Source organism: Tursiops truncatus, chromosome 9, assembly GCF_011762595.2.
Source record: "Tursiops truncatus isolate mTurTru1 chromosome 9, mTurTru1.mat.Y, whole genome shotgun sequence".
Classification (NCBI taxonomy): domain Eukaryota; kingdom Metazoa; phylum Chordata; class Mammalia; order Artiodactyla; family Delphinidae; genus Tursiops; species Tursiops truncatus.
The window spans coordinates 83,904,167-83,918,280 of record NC_047042.1 but is presented as its reverse complement, the minus strand read 5'-3'; the positions used below and the strand labels follow the sequence as shown (position 1 = coordinate 83,918,280).

At 39.9% G+C, this 14,114-nt stretch overlaps 1 long non-coding RNA gene across 1 annotated transcript in view; it reads left to right on the top strand.

Annotated features, from left to right (window-relative positions):
• Window positions 1–14,114, top strand: part of LOC109547904 (uncharacterized) — a 212,519-nt gene that overhangs the window by 106,843 nt on the left and 91,562 nt on the right. The window contains exons 9-11 of the long non-coding RNA XR_004528175.2: window positions 4,096–4,151; window positions 5,530–5,611; window positions 12,852–12,933. This is a non-coding gene — a long non-coding RNA (uncharacterized lncRNA). The remainder of the gene's footprint in view (window positions 1–4,095; window positions 4,152–5,529; window positions 5,612–12,851; window positions 12,934–14,114) is intronic.

Sequence of the window (14,114 nt, the reverse complement as noted above, 5' to 3'; positions counted from 1 at the left end):
AGCTGTGATCTCCCCCTACCTCCCCCCCACCCCATTAACCAACAGAGCAGAGAATAAGAAGAATACTTAAAAATTTTTTTTTAGAATTCGTCATGTCCATTTTTTACATCATGTTATCATCATGGGTTTCTCAGGGGAAGAGTCTGTGCAGAAAAGCGTGGCTTCCTCAGTGATGTGCAAATACTCCTTCTGGGCTAAGCTCAAACTGGCACAGCTGACAAATGTCAGCGTTGGACCATGTTGGCCTAAGCCTGATCTTAAGAAGAATACTTGTGCTTGGTGTTTATCCTGCTGTACATCAACAGATCTTCAAGTGGAAAATCTTCATGTTAAATAGTCATTAACTCCCATGGCCACATGTATTCAATGATCTTTCTCTTCACTTCGAGGAGCCTTTTATTTTCAGAGTAAACGAAAAATGCTAATACATAGTGGTGACCAGTGTCACAAGCACTTGAATACTCAATTCTTTTGTAATGTGATGTGACGATGTTTTTGCCTGTTCGGTCTTTTCCACTGTCTGTGATGATCATATATTACTTCTTCATAGCTAAAAATCCACTAAGTTTTCTTTTATAAAAGTAATAATTGAAACCAAAAAAAACCCTTTAGTGATAAAAAGATTGACTGCTAAAATCAGCCATTAAATGAGTTAGAGCTAATCCTAGGGTATTGTCTTAAAGTTTCATGAAGAATCTGTCAGCTTTTTAGCAGCACTGCTGTGAGTCACTGCTGCACTCCAGTCCAAGCCCCTGTAATTTCCTGCCTGGGCTGTTTCAGAAGCTTAATAACTGGTCTTGCTGCTCCCTCCCTTGCTCCCGCTTCAGTCTGTTCTCAACACAGTAGCCAGATCATGTTTGCCTCTGCCCCAAACACCTCTGTTGCATTGCAGGGCCCTCAAAATAAAAGCCAAAGGCCTTTGGGTACCCTGACAAGGTCACTGTTTACCTCTCTGACCCCACATCCTACTACTGTCTCCCATGCATGCCGCAGGTCAGACAGGCCACAGTTCTGTCTCAGGGCCTTTGCACTTGCTGATCCTCTGTCTGGAACTGTCTTTCCCAAGATGTCTACATGACTCTTTTCCAAAAGAGTCATGGTCTTTGTTCATATGTCAGTTTCTCAGTGAGGCGTTCCTTGACCATCCTATTTAAAATTTAACCCCCCCCCCAACGTATTTTACGTTTTACAAGCATACCTCATTTGATTGTACTTTGCTTTATTGCATTTTGCTTTATTGTGCTTTGCAAAGGTTGTCTTTTTACAAATTGAATGTTTCTGGCAACTCTGTGTGAGATGATGGTTAGCATTTTATTGCAATAAAGAATTTTTAAATTAAAGTATGTATGTTGTTTTTTTTTTTTAGACATAATGCTATTGCACACTTAATAGACTACAGTATAGTGTAAGCATAACTTCTGTATTCACTGGGAAACCAAAAAATGTGTGTGACTTGCTTTATTGAGGTCTGGAACCAGACCTGCAATGTCTCCAAGGTATACCTGTACTTAACATATGTTCACTGTTTGTCTCCTCCTAGAACGTTACCTCCTTGAGAAGCAGGGGTTTTGTCTTGTTCATTATGTGTCCACAGCACCTAGAACCGTGCCTGGCTTATTCAGGTGCATGCTGTTTGTTGAATGAGTGAGTGAAGTTGGCCCTTTCTAGCCGCCGATGACTAGCTGTCAATGTAGAGTCAAGGGCATTGTGGAACTTCTTCCTATCAGTTTTGTTCTCATTCTCATTACATAAGAGGACTGCAATGTTAGAACATCTTTAAAGTGTAAACCACAGCTGTGAGCCATTTAAAACATTCTGTGCAGCGAGTTAGGAAATGTCGATTAGTTGTTGATTTGTAAGGCAAATAGGAGAATGACACAGTCAGTACACACCAGGTCTCCAGTGTGCCAAGCGTGCAGAGTCAGGCCCCAGGGACAGGAGGAGGTGCCGTGTGTGGAGCCTCCTTCAGAGAGCTGCACACTCTGTTGCTGTCGGCCCCGTAGTCGTGGAGGCATCCCACAGCAAACTCAAAGCCTTTCACGCCCCCCTCCGAGGACCACTGCTTTGGGTGCTTGTGCACATGCGTGCATGTATATTTATTTGTTTTCCAGTGTTGTCTCAGCAAGGGTTTCCTTTGGCCGCAATTTATGTTTTCCTTTTTGTTTATAGTGTTTCTTAGTAGCCCACTGCTACAAGTCCTGTCTGCAGAAGTGCTACTCAAATGTATCTTGAACTTTGTGCCGTTTCTCTTTTCGTGTCTTAAGATTTATTTTGGCTATGGAAGCCTAGGAAACAGTAAAGTTACGGAAGTGAGTTAGACAGTGCCCATCTAATTACTGACCCCCCCAGGGGCAGGACACATCAGGGAGGATGGAGCCCATTCAGGAAAGCCATATGGTCTGCCTGGCAAAATGATCCCTGTTTTGGCGATGGATGCAGCAGGTTCTAACGGTCCAAAGCCGTCATTCATTCATGAAAATATCTCTTGAGTGTCCGCTGTTGTGGAACATGCTAATAAAATGAGCACAGTATTCACCTTTATGGAGCATCTTACAGTCTAGTGAGAGACATAAACGTAAATTAAATAATCACATAAATGTGTAATTATAAACGGTAGTAAGTGCTACAACGGAGAAGATCAAGATGCTATGGGAGCTCAAGATAAGGGAATGTCCTAGTCTGGGGTCCTGTGACATATGAGCTAGGAGCTGCAGATGACTAGGCACGTATGTGCTTTGTGGGGAAGGTGCAGAGTCTGTGCATTAGTTTCTAGCCAGAGGAAACAAGGTGTGCAAAATCTCTGAAGTGTTGAGGGATCTGTGCATTTAAGAGAGTAAAAGGAGACCTGTGTGGCTGAAATGTGAGGGAGATAGGAAGAGTGTGCACGGAGGAGGCTGGAGGGGTGAGCTGGGCCAGACCAAGGCTTGAGAGTCAACTCTCGGGTATTTATCATCAGACCCATGCAGAGCATTGAAGGAGTCGAAGTAGGGCTGAGCCATGACCTGTTTTCTATTTTTAAATGTTTACTCTGGACACTTTGTGGATAATAGATTGGAAGGGAGGAAGCGGAAGCTGGGAAAATAGCAAGAAGTGTTTCGTGTTTGTCCAGGAAAAGAATGATAGCAGCTTGGACTAAGATGGTGGTAGTGGAGGAGATAGGAGAACACTTGTCTGGAGAGAGAATATTGGAGGCCACTGGCATCTGGACTGTGATTGCTCTGACATGCTCACCCAACCATCTGCTGTTAATTTGGCTTGATCTGCCTGTATGGTACCCACACCTGGGATTTCAGGAAGTATTTATTGACCAAAGAAATGTGAGTATGTTGGTCAAGCTGGATGGAGCAAGTGTCCAGGCTGTCTGATGACATATTTTTCATGGGAAATGAATCCATAGGCTTTGTGGTTCATCCGTCAATCTTTTATGAGCTTTGTTAACGTGAATCAGTATTGATAAACGTGATCATTTTTGGCACCTTAGTGAGATAGACTTTTGGAGCCAGCAGAGGGAGGGACAGAACCTGGACAGTTGTGAGTTCCCCGAGGTAAATGTCACCTGGTGGAGACTCTCTGAACTGCTACCTTTCCTAAGCAACACCCTCTTTTTTGATGGATGCTCTTCCATTATCATTTTAAAGTAAATCTGTAATATCAATAGCTATATTCACCAGTTGTTTCTATCTTTAGAACAGGAATTATTTCACCCAGTGGGGAAGGGTGCTGCCACCTAAAAAAGAATTTCAGAGGGAACGTAGTTTGGAAAGGCATATTAAATGTAGAATGATTCAGAGTCAAGGAGAATCTTACCCCACATTGTTTCCCTATACATCTATCTTTTTATTATTATGCCATGTTGATTTCTTTTGAAATCATAAAATATTTGTTTTTCAAATCTCCTTTTATCGATACATGTAATGATACTGTCTTAATGGTTTTATTTAGGAACTCAGTAAAGTTAGGCAGTTGAAATAATTCACTAAAGTTTAACGAAGCCCTGTTGGTACTCTCAAGTCTGGAAGGTATCAAACAATGATATAAAACATTATGTGTGCATTTGTGACCACTCACTAACAATATTTTCCTCATCTTTTGCAGGAGAAAATGGAAAAAACGGAGGTACTTTTAATGGAACAGAATAAACCACTGAACAGGTAACTACATTATCAGGGGTTGTGTACACATTAATTAGAGTTAATATTTGTGAAGTCCTTAGAAGGTTACCTGGCACGCAGTAAATAACTACATAAGTGTTTGCTACTATTAAGTTCCTTTAGCTGTACCTGAGCCTAAACTAAACCAGTCATACATCCAAAAACTACCCAACAAAAACAAACCATTTGCCCCTAAAACAAGAACATCACATGGTCTCTGTGTGACCTGTTACAGTGGCCTGAGAAACTTAATTTCTTAATCTTTGAGCACTCTAAGTAGTTGAATACCCATTCACTTTTGGTTTTGAGCACTCAATTCGTGATGACCTTGTGTCAGATCAGTTTATTTTTTGAAACAAAACAAGCTTCTTTACAGTTCTTGAAGAGCTTATCATTTGTGGAGATGGCTTACGTTTACAGGTAGCCACTGAAATGGCTTGTGGATAGTTAGTAAAGATGGAGAGCATGGCATTAAGAACAGAACTCACATTTTCTGATGATGCTGAGATTACTTGGAGTAAGAAGTTTCAAACTATTGACCCTGCCTTCAAACTATGCACTGCCTTCACATCACAAAACTGTCGGTGTTATTAAGACCTACTGACACATTCAGCAAACATTGATAAGGGGCCTATTACGTGCCTAGTGCTGTGCTTGGCCTTGAGATTGCAAAGTTGAACATGTCACCTTTCTCCTCACCCACCCTGTACCGGTTCCTGCCTTCTTTACCTCGCTGGGGGGAGACTGGGGTCTCCTGGCCAGAGTGATGCTCTAGAGCCCACCTTCCCTCCCACCTTCAGCTCTTCGGTCTCCCCCGGCTCCACTCCCTCCACTCTTTATTCAGGGTGGGGAGAAAAACTCTGGGAGTGGAGGCCCCGCAGTCTGGTTTGGTAGTGTTAGACGTTTCTCTAGAAGGCTTGCTTTCCCTGGACTTCTGTGTCATAGTTCACATAGTTCATTTTAAATATTCCGTGGTTTTGTGTTTTGCCATGCTTCCCCTCTGGCATTTGGGGATATTATTATCTTTGGAAGTTACTTTTCTATTCAGAAGTGTGACATTATTAACTTGAGGGATTATTATTATTATTAACTAGTGGTGTGCTAAATGTGTCAGTGGTTCTCATACCTTTTTTTTTTTTTTTTTTTAAATTTTAATTTTCGGTACGCGGGCCTCTCACTGTTGCAGCCTCTCCTGTTGCGGAGCACAGGCTCCGGACGCGCAGGCCCAGCGGCCATGGCTCATGGGCCCAGCCGCTCCGCGGCATGTGGGATCTTCCCGGACCAGGGCACAAACCCGTGTCCCCTGCATCAGCAGGCGGACTCTCAACCACTGCGCCAGCAGGGAAGCCCTCTCATACCTTTTTATTGGAACCCACAGGAAGAAATACGTGTCACGTTAGGACCCAGTGCACGCACTTGCACACGTGGATGTATGGTTTCCCGATACGTCTTCACTATATGTGAGTGTGATAGAATTTTCTAGTCTATTGTATTCTCTATCACTTTTTCTTTTTCTCTTTTTTCTCTCTTCTTTTAAACGTTCCTCATAACCTACCAAATGGGTTTCATAACCTACTAGTCAGTAGTGCTTTGACAGACTTGCTGTATTTTTGTGCTATGGTAGGGGCACCCGCTTTCTTGCCTTTCTGTCCACATTCTGTGGTAAGGTGTGTGTATCTTTTATCCCTAAACACCCCGCCCCCCAACTTGCCTTAACTTAGTTCTTTATGTGTGAAACTCTCCCTCGTTTGTAATTTAGCTTACGTTTTTGTTTTGTCACATACCATTCACTCCTCAACTTTCTTTGTTTGAACTTTGACATTCCTCTCCTGACCAATAGACAAGAATTACTATTTCAAATGAAATAGATACCTCTGTGCTATTCGATCTCGCACATTAAATATAATTTTTAAAAAGTAACACATGTATTTTTCATTAATTTCAGTGTTTACTAAACTTTCATAGTGTGCAGGAAAGCTTGTATATTGGAATGCATTGAAGTTACCCACTTTAATCACTTAATCTCCTTAAGCATTTTTAGGTAAAACTTGATTCCTTACCTTCATGTGTTCTTTCTTAATGGGACTATATAAAATGATAGTTTAGTAAAGCACCCAACAAGCCAGGATCTATTCAAAACTTTTGGAAATGATAATTCACTCTTCCAAGATAGTTAAGAACTTCATTTTAAATGTTGTAGGTTTGCGGCTTGATTTGTTAGATGAGAGATACATTTGGTTCTAGTTTTAAGGCTAGTGCTGGAAAATCAAGAAGCTAAAATCTATTGCTTAATCTGTTTTGAACCCTTATCACAATATCGTGGTGACTTCTGTGCAGTGCTAGCAAAATTCTCACTGATTTCAGAGACAAGTTTATTTATAAAGGAATCATAATTATATACATCTGAGATTACTCAGTATGTACAATAAATTTTAATGGTTATAATGTGCAGAATGGTTCTTTTAACCTAAGATAAACCAGTATTCACCTGTCTTTGAAGATTATTTCTAGGGTTTATAGGCAATAAATGAGACAGAATATCCCAGTTTGCTGAGTTAAAAGATCTCATTTGAGTAGTCATAGAAGTTTCTAAATACTTTGTTATTGAAGCCAAGCCAAAGTTCATTTGGTTCTCTGAGTATGTTCTGATTTCAGTCATGATTAATGAGGCCTTTCCATATAATTATAAATACAGCATATTTGCCAAAATTTAGCCAAATTATTATATTGTATTATTTTATATTATTATAATATTACTTAGCCACGTATTATAGGTGAACACATTCCTATACTTTACAATGATTTTAAATGCCATATAGCACAATTTGGATTGCTTTGTTTTGCCCTATCTAGGGTTTGAAAGTATTGTGAGAAGAGAATAAAGCAGACTTTGACAGCTAGTAGATGTTAAGGTATATTTACCAAAATCCTTTGACAAAAATCGTTATCTAGGATTTCATTTTGATTTCCCTTTCTTTTTTTTTTTTTTTTACTTTCTAAGGCCTTTTTTTTTTTTTTTTTTTATGCGGTACGCGGGCCTCTCACTGTTGTGGCCTCTCCTGTTGCAGAGCACAGGCTCCAGATGCGCAGGCTCAGCGGCCATGGCTCACGGGCCCAGCCGCTCCGCGGCATGTGGAATCTTCCCAGACCGGGGCACGAACCCGTGTCCCCTGCATCGACAGGCGGACTCTCAACCACTGCGCCACCAGGGAAGCCCTCTATGGCAATTTTAAATGAATCATAAAGTATTTTTTCCATTAAATAAATAGAGCAGGCACAACAATAAAATTTTCTGATGTTTTCTTCTTAGTCTTAATTAATTAAGGTACACTAACTTCTTCCTGGACGACTGTTCCTCAGATATATTCTTCCTTCTTTTATTCACTAATTTCTTTGAAGATTGATTGAATCGGTGCAGTACTCTACAGCCATGTGCATTTATATCATTTGGGCTAGGACACAATTAATGCATCATCTCTGCATGGAAGAGGACCTAGGAAGGTGCAGGTGATGCAGTGGTACCTTTCTGGCAGTCATATCGTCTCCAGGCAGTTGAAGGCCAGTCCTAGGAAGATGCCAGAGGGGCTGGACTGGTAGGTGATCCAGAGCCCTCTCTAAATTGAGGAAAAACAAAAGGGAATATGCATAGAGCTAATGGAAGATCCTATCTCAGAAGAACTGAGTAAGCAGCTCATATATATAAATAAACCATGAGGACAAATCCTTCCAGCCTCTCCCAAGATGGCAGTCAGTGCTCTGTAGTTCCCTCTACACATCCCCATCGCCACCGAGACTGCGTCAACCTCGGTCTTGTGTTTACCGTTAGAGGGGGTTATTTTCATTCCTTTCCATTCTCTGTCCTCTTGCCTTTTGAGACACCTACTACATGTTCTCTTACCTCCCCGATGATTTCTTCCAAGTAACCTTATAAGCGATCCTAAAACTTTGGTGTGAGCCCTGGGTCTTCCCTTTGTCCTGTTCCGTTCCTGACCAGTGAGCTCACAGCATTAGCACAGCATAGGCAGGGGCAGGTGCTAGAAGGTAGTGAAAGAGAGAGTGCAAATAAATACTTCAAAACTACTTCACTTGAATCCCTACTTTTTGAAAAAAATTAAGAAACCATAAAAGGCCTTTAACTAGGAAAAAACTTTTTGTTAAGAATGAATTCTAGTCTGTTTCCTAGCCTGCTCTTGTTTAGTCCTAGTGCACAGTACATGCCTGGAAATCAGTAGAAAAGCACCAGAATGTGTATTTGTTAGTCCCTTTAACCAGCAGCTTTGAGAGTATACAGAAGCAGGAGTTGATCCTTGCCCCCTGCCTGGCTCCGTTCGTAGGCATTTGTGCTGCCCCCCGCCCTGCCCTGCGCCCCCATTTCAGAAGGTAAACGACGTTACCATCGGACAAGGTTTTACTGGCTTCAGAGAATGGCACAGCTGAAAAGGATATTATTGATGGTTCAAGGGGACGAATTATGGCAGAAATCTGAACAGTATTTGGAAACATAAACTACCGTGAGTTTGATAACCCCCAAACAAGAACAACATGTATTTTTTTAAAAGTATTTATTTCATACTTGTCCAGTTTTTTGGGCCGTTTTCCTTTATTCATTTTCTGTGAGGGGAAACTGAAGTGAAAATGGAAATTATTTTTATCCCCTTTATTAAGGCACCTAGATTGATTGTGAAAAGCATGAGAAATCGCGTCAGGTAGCCAAGCACTTGTTTTAAAAGCATGAATAAAAGAAAAAGAAGACAGTAAACAACAAGATATGATATAGTGTGTTATGGGTTGCTAGTTTTGAACTTCAGTCCTTCATAGCACTAGAGCCTAAGTATTTATGTTGTCAAGAAATAAAGTAAGTGTGGACTTCCCTGGCGGTCCAGTGGTTAAGACGCTGTGCTCCTAGTGTAGGGGGCACCGGTTCAGTCCCTGGACGGGGAACTAAGATCCCACATGCCATATGGTGTGGCCAAATAAAAAAATAACAACAAAAATAAAGTAAGTGAAATGCTAGGTTCATTCTGAGTGCTAAAGGCGTGCAGCTGATATTGTTGACACATACAGAGATGCTCAGTGGTGCTCTCAGGACATTGTTTTAGTCGTGTTTCCTATAGTTCAGGATGGGTTTGTTTTGATCTATCCTATTTTTTTGTGATAATTTGTATGGCAAAGAAAACAGGTTAATAGCCTTTATTATTTCCTACGTGCTAAGCATTGGGTGATGAGTGTGAGGGGAGATACTGCCACCATCCCAGTTTTACAGAATGTGTTTGATGACAGAAGGTTCTAGTCAGTTCCCAGCAGAGACCATAGTCTCATCAGAACCAAATGGTAGCTGGCTTTAAGTAATGTTGCAGCAATATTTAAAGGCTTAAAAAGCTTCTTTACATTGTTGATTAGCTGTGATAGCCACACAAGGAAAATACTCATTAAAAGAGGGGGTTTTCACAGAGTAAAAAAGTAACTCAGATTTTCCTAAGTTTGTAGCATTACTTTCATATTCTTGAGGTTAAAGATTTTTAAGTTAATATTTGCAATTTACAATCTATTGTTTAGTCCTCAGGGATAGAATAGTGTAATATAAGAAAATTAAAAGTAATATTCCCTTTTTAAATGTATATAATCAACATGTTTCATGTGTTTCCTGAATATTTGCTATTTTCAGTTGTACATGATACATCTTGTGATTTCAGTAGGAAATGGACCTTTTAGGCAGACAGATTCTGAAGGATTTCCATATTGGGGGTATGTTATGTCCACGTCAATAATTGGAAGAAAATAAATCCAATACCTCTGATTGAAGAGGCAAATAAATATATATGTAAAATCAATTTTCAGCTTACCACCTTAATGGAAGGGAACATTAGCATGGCTAATGAAAAGTTTTCAGCAGCCAACTCAGCCAGCTTTTTTTGTGTAACAAGGAAATAAAGGCTTACTTCTCCTTAAAAAAAAAAAAAAAGTTTTCTTTTCACAGTAACTTCTTGTTTAGTTTTGCTTTGGGTTCTTGGCTTTCTGGAACGCACAGCAGACAGCAGTGGATTTGGAAGTGGCTCAACATATATCTGTAAAATAGAGGAATATCCCTATAATCTAACATAAGTTGTAAATATTGTGAAAAGTTTAAATTAATACACAATTAAATTATGGATTTTATTACATTTCCATTGTAGATTCAAATTCATTTGCCTATTCTTAAAACTCTAAATGTCCAGGGTAAAACAGGTTAATTAACACTTGAATCTATCTTAACAAGCCCTCCTGTCTCCCATCCCCCACTATTCCTATCTTTTTAAAGGTGAAATTAGTATAGAATGAAGATCAAAGATATTTGAAGGGGAGAATAAGTCACAGAATAATTTAAATGTAACCATTTGAATTTGGAATAGGAAGGAAGGCTAGAAGTCATTTAACCTTTTCAATTTACAGACAAGGAAACTGAGTTTCTGAGAGCTGATAGGACTGCACAAAGCCACAGAATTATTAAAGGGCAGAACCAATACTGACAGGTAGATAGCACTTCTTCAACCGGGACTTTTAATGATTTTTTTCAGCTTTATTGAGGTATAATTGACAGATGATATCATAAAATGTTTAAAATGTACAACATCATGATTGATGAACATATACCTTGTGAAAGGATCCCCTTCACTTGAATAATTTTCAGAAATTAATAGTAAACCGCAGTCTTTTTTGTCTTTGCTTTTTGTTTTTTAACACACTACTTGGAAAGTGTGTGTCTTAGGAAAAGGTAGTGGAAAGCAAAGCCCACTCATACCGTGGGTACTGTTTTTTCCACTCTGCTCGATTGGGGGCAGCCTGATGGGTACAGATAGGAAAGGAAGAGAGGGGCCTAATCGTCACTTCAATGACAATGAAGGTTTTATGCGATAATTTTTAAACCTGGAACCACCTGCTTTTCTAGAAATAGTTGCTCCCTGAGAAGTTCCATGTCTTTCTCAGCTACTTGTGCCCCTGTCCAACCCAGAAAACACCACCCCCTAATTCCTGCATTCTAGGGAGGTCTCTGGCAGATCCCCTCCTGTTGAGAACATTGTTGCCTGTATGATTTTTTACCGGTAGAAAGGCAGGTTTAGTGTTGTCGGTTAACTTACTGTGTTAGTGTGCTGAGCTTGCTGAGACTACAGATTTATGTTGGACTTCTTTCCCCCCACCCCGTAAATAATTTTGCTTCCCAATTTAGAAAAGTCGAATTCTTAGAACCAGGTACTACTATCATTTGCATGGGACCAAATGAATGCTCTTGGTTCCAAGTACAGTTAATGAGACAGGGTAAATGAGCATCATCACCAAAAAAAAAAAAAAAAAAAAAAAAATCCCCATGTGTAACACCACTAGTCAAAAGTGTCATGTTTGTAGAGTGCAGACCTTACCACTCTTTTATCCAAAAGTGTATCTTTCTTAGAAGCTGACTGACTAGATTGGTATATACTTGACTCATCCTTTTTATTTAAACTACAGCAAATGTACCCTCTGACCCATGTGAAAAGTATTGGTTTTAGACACAATACCTGGTAGAAGTAAACAGTTTAATCCGACCTGGAAAAGAAGTAACCTAAATATACCTAAAATTAACCTAAAAATTGTGATAGCGGTAAATAGTAAAACCATATTTCCAGCTTCTAGTATTACATTGACACTGGCATATACACAGTCATTATTCAGTTAGAAATTTTATTTTGACAGCACTCTACCTCATATGTGTTTTTCAAAAGGGTGTTAAGCCACTGCCTTACTTTTGACAGACTCCTTAGAGAATGTCTGTGTAGCAAAGTGTGGTGAATCGTCACAGTACACTGAAGCCTCAGAGTTTGTCTTAGTTATCTGAGTATTTCACTGCATTTTGAAAGAACCCTGAATTATTCTAATAATTTAATCCTCCACATCACAATGTACAGTGCTTCATTATGCATTACTTTTTTTATAACTTCTTTACGTTTGAAAGATAATGATGTTTGTTTTGTCACAAGATGCTTTCATGAGAGGTTTCAAATTGTGTGGCCAGGTGTAGTTGTCAGACAGAGACCTAAATGTTGTCTCGCTTTTGTTCCAGAATTCATTTGCACTGGCTGTTTTAATTCAGATTAAATACGAGGAGGAATAGTACTGCCTTCTCCTGTCAACATGGAAGCGTATAGCGTTTACTCAGCATTTAAACGGTGCTGTTTTGGGTTCTGAGGTAGCCGAGGAAGGGTAACCATGCTACCAGGAATTATGTTGATTTTTACTTATTTTATTATCTGTTTAGGCCCTACCTATAGGGCTTAGTATATAACCGGAAGATGAGGGTGGGTAGACGGGAGGAAAAGAAATCTTTAGTACATAATCCTTTCATATTTTTCTGAAACACGATGGTTCACTTGCCACAGTGTGTATTACACCTGCAGTTTCTTTGGATCTTATTTGAAAACCAGTGAGGGGAGTAACACAAGTGGGTGCAAAGAAAGAGGTACCCCCACGAGCTCTGTATCACCCAGACTGGCAGTGCTCACTGCAGCTACAGGATTCACTGGTTCGTGGAGATAAGACATGGAAGATGTGTCAGAAATGTTTGGCTAATAGAAAAGTTTAAGTGCCAGCACCTGAGAATGAATTCTTTTTAGCTTTTAAATAAATGGGAGTTAGATTCATTACAGAAACGTAGGGACCTACTCATTCGCATTCTTACATGTTTTCTAGGGAAGGAAGAAAGGATGGAGTTTGAACTGATTTGCCGGGAATCATGTTCCGAATGGATCCAGGATATTGAAGTGTAAAAGAGGTGAGCTGCCTGCCTGTGGCCTAGACTGTGACTCGTACTTTAATAGCAGGAGAAATGAGGACAGACAGCAAAGCCTGGGCTGTAGTGTTAACGGCATAAGTTTGCCCCTGGGCTCCCGTTTCCCCAGTGCCACAGTCGGACTCTCAATTATGGGTGATTGTGCTCTTAACTGTTAGGGATTCTGTTCATTAAGAGTGAGGAGTCTGGATCCAGACTTCTTGGGCTCAGATACTGGCTTCGCCTCTTAGGCAACTGACTTAATTTCTCGGATTCTTCATTTGTAAAAAAAAAAAACAGGGATAATATTAGTATTTACCTTTCTGGGGTTGTTAAGAGGATCAGATGAGTTAATGATACGTAAAGTGCTTAGAACACTATCGGGCACACAGTAAGCGCTGGGTATGTGTTAGCTGTTGTTACAATATGTGACCCTATTTAATTTTTACAATTTCATCCTCTCTCCATAACCCTTATGTAGGGAGAGTAGACACTTAACTGGGTGAATGAGTGAGTAATGACTTGCCTGGTATCTTCAGAATTATTGATTGGTAACGTAAATGCATTTTGTAGACTAACTTGGTTAGTTTTCAACATAAGGCCGTGTAGGCACCGCACTGATTAAATTACATCCAAGCATGATCCTCCCACCTCATCTCAACCATGGTGCTTTATCTTCTTTCTAATAAACCATTTTCTTTCCTGGAACTCACGAAAAGGATTTGTTTTACATCATGAAGAAGTACACACAACACACGTACATGAAGCAGTTAACTTTATGAAACAATAGTTACACTAAGTTGAGTGAGCTCTTGTTTTCTGTTTTATTCTCTTGTTTCATTTTTGTAAAAGTGCTGCTTGCAATGCATTGAAATTATTTCACAACCCACTAATGAATTACCCTACAGTTTGAAGGACACTGCATTAAACCTGTTTGACTCTTGTCTAGAACCAAAGTGGGGATGCCTTTGATTATAACCAATACTCCCTTCCTTTTCATTCTCTTTCCTAACTTCCCCTGAGAGTGGAGCTGGGATTCACCAGCTTTAAACAACCCCCCGGCCCCCCCATATGTTTAAATGCCACCAACCTGTTTAGCAAGGGCAAAGTTTGTATTGTCATTTAAAAGGACTTTAAGTATTACTGTATTTCAGATTCACTTTCAGCACATTTGTAATATTAAA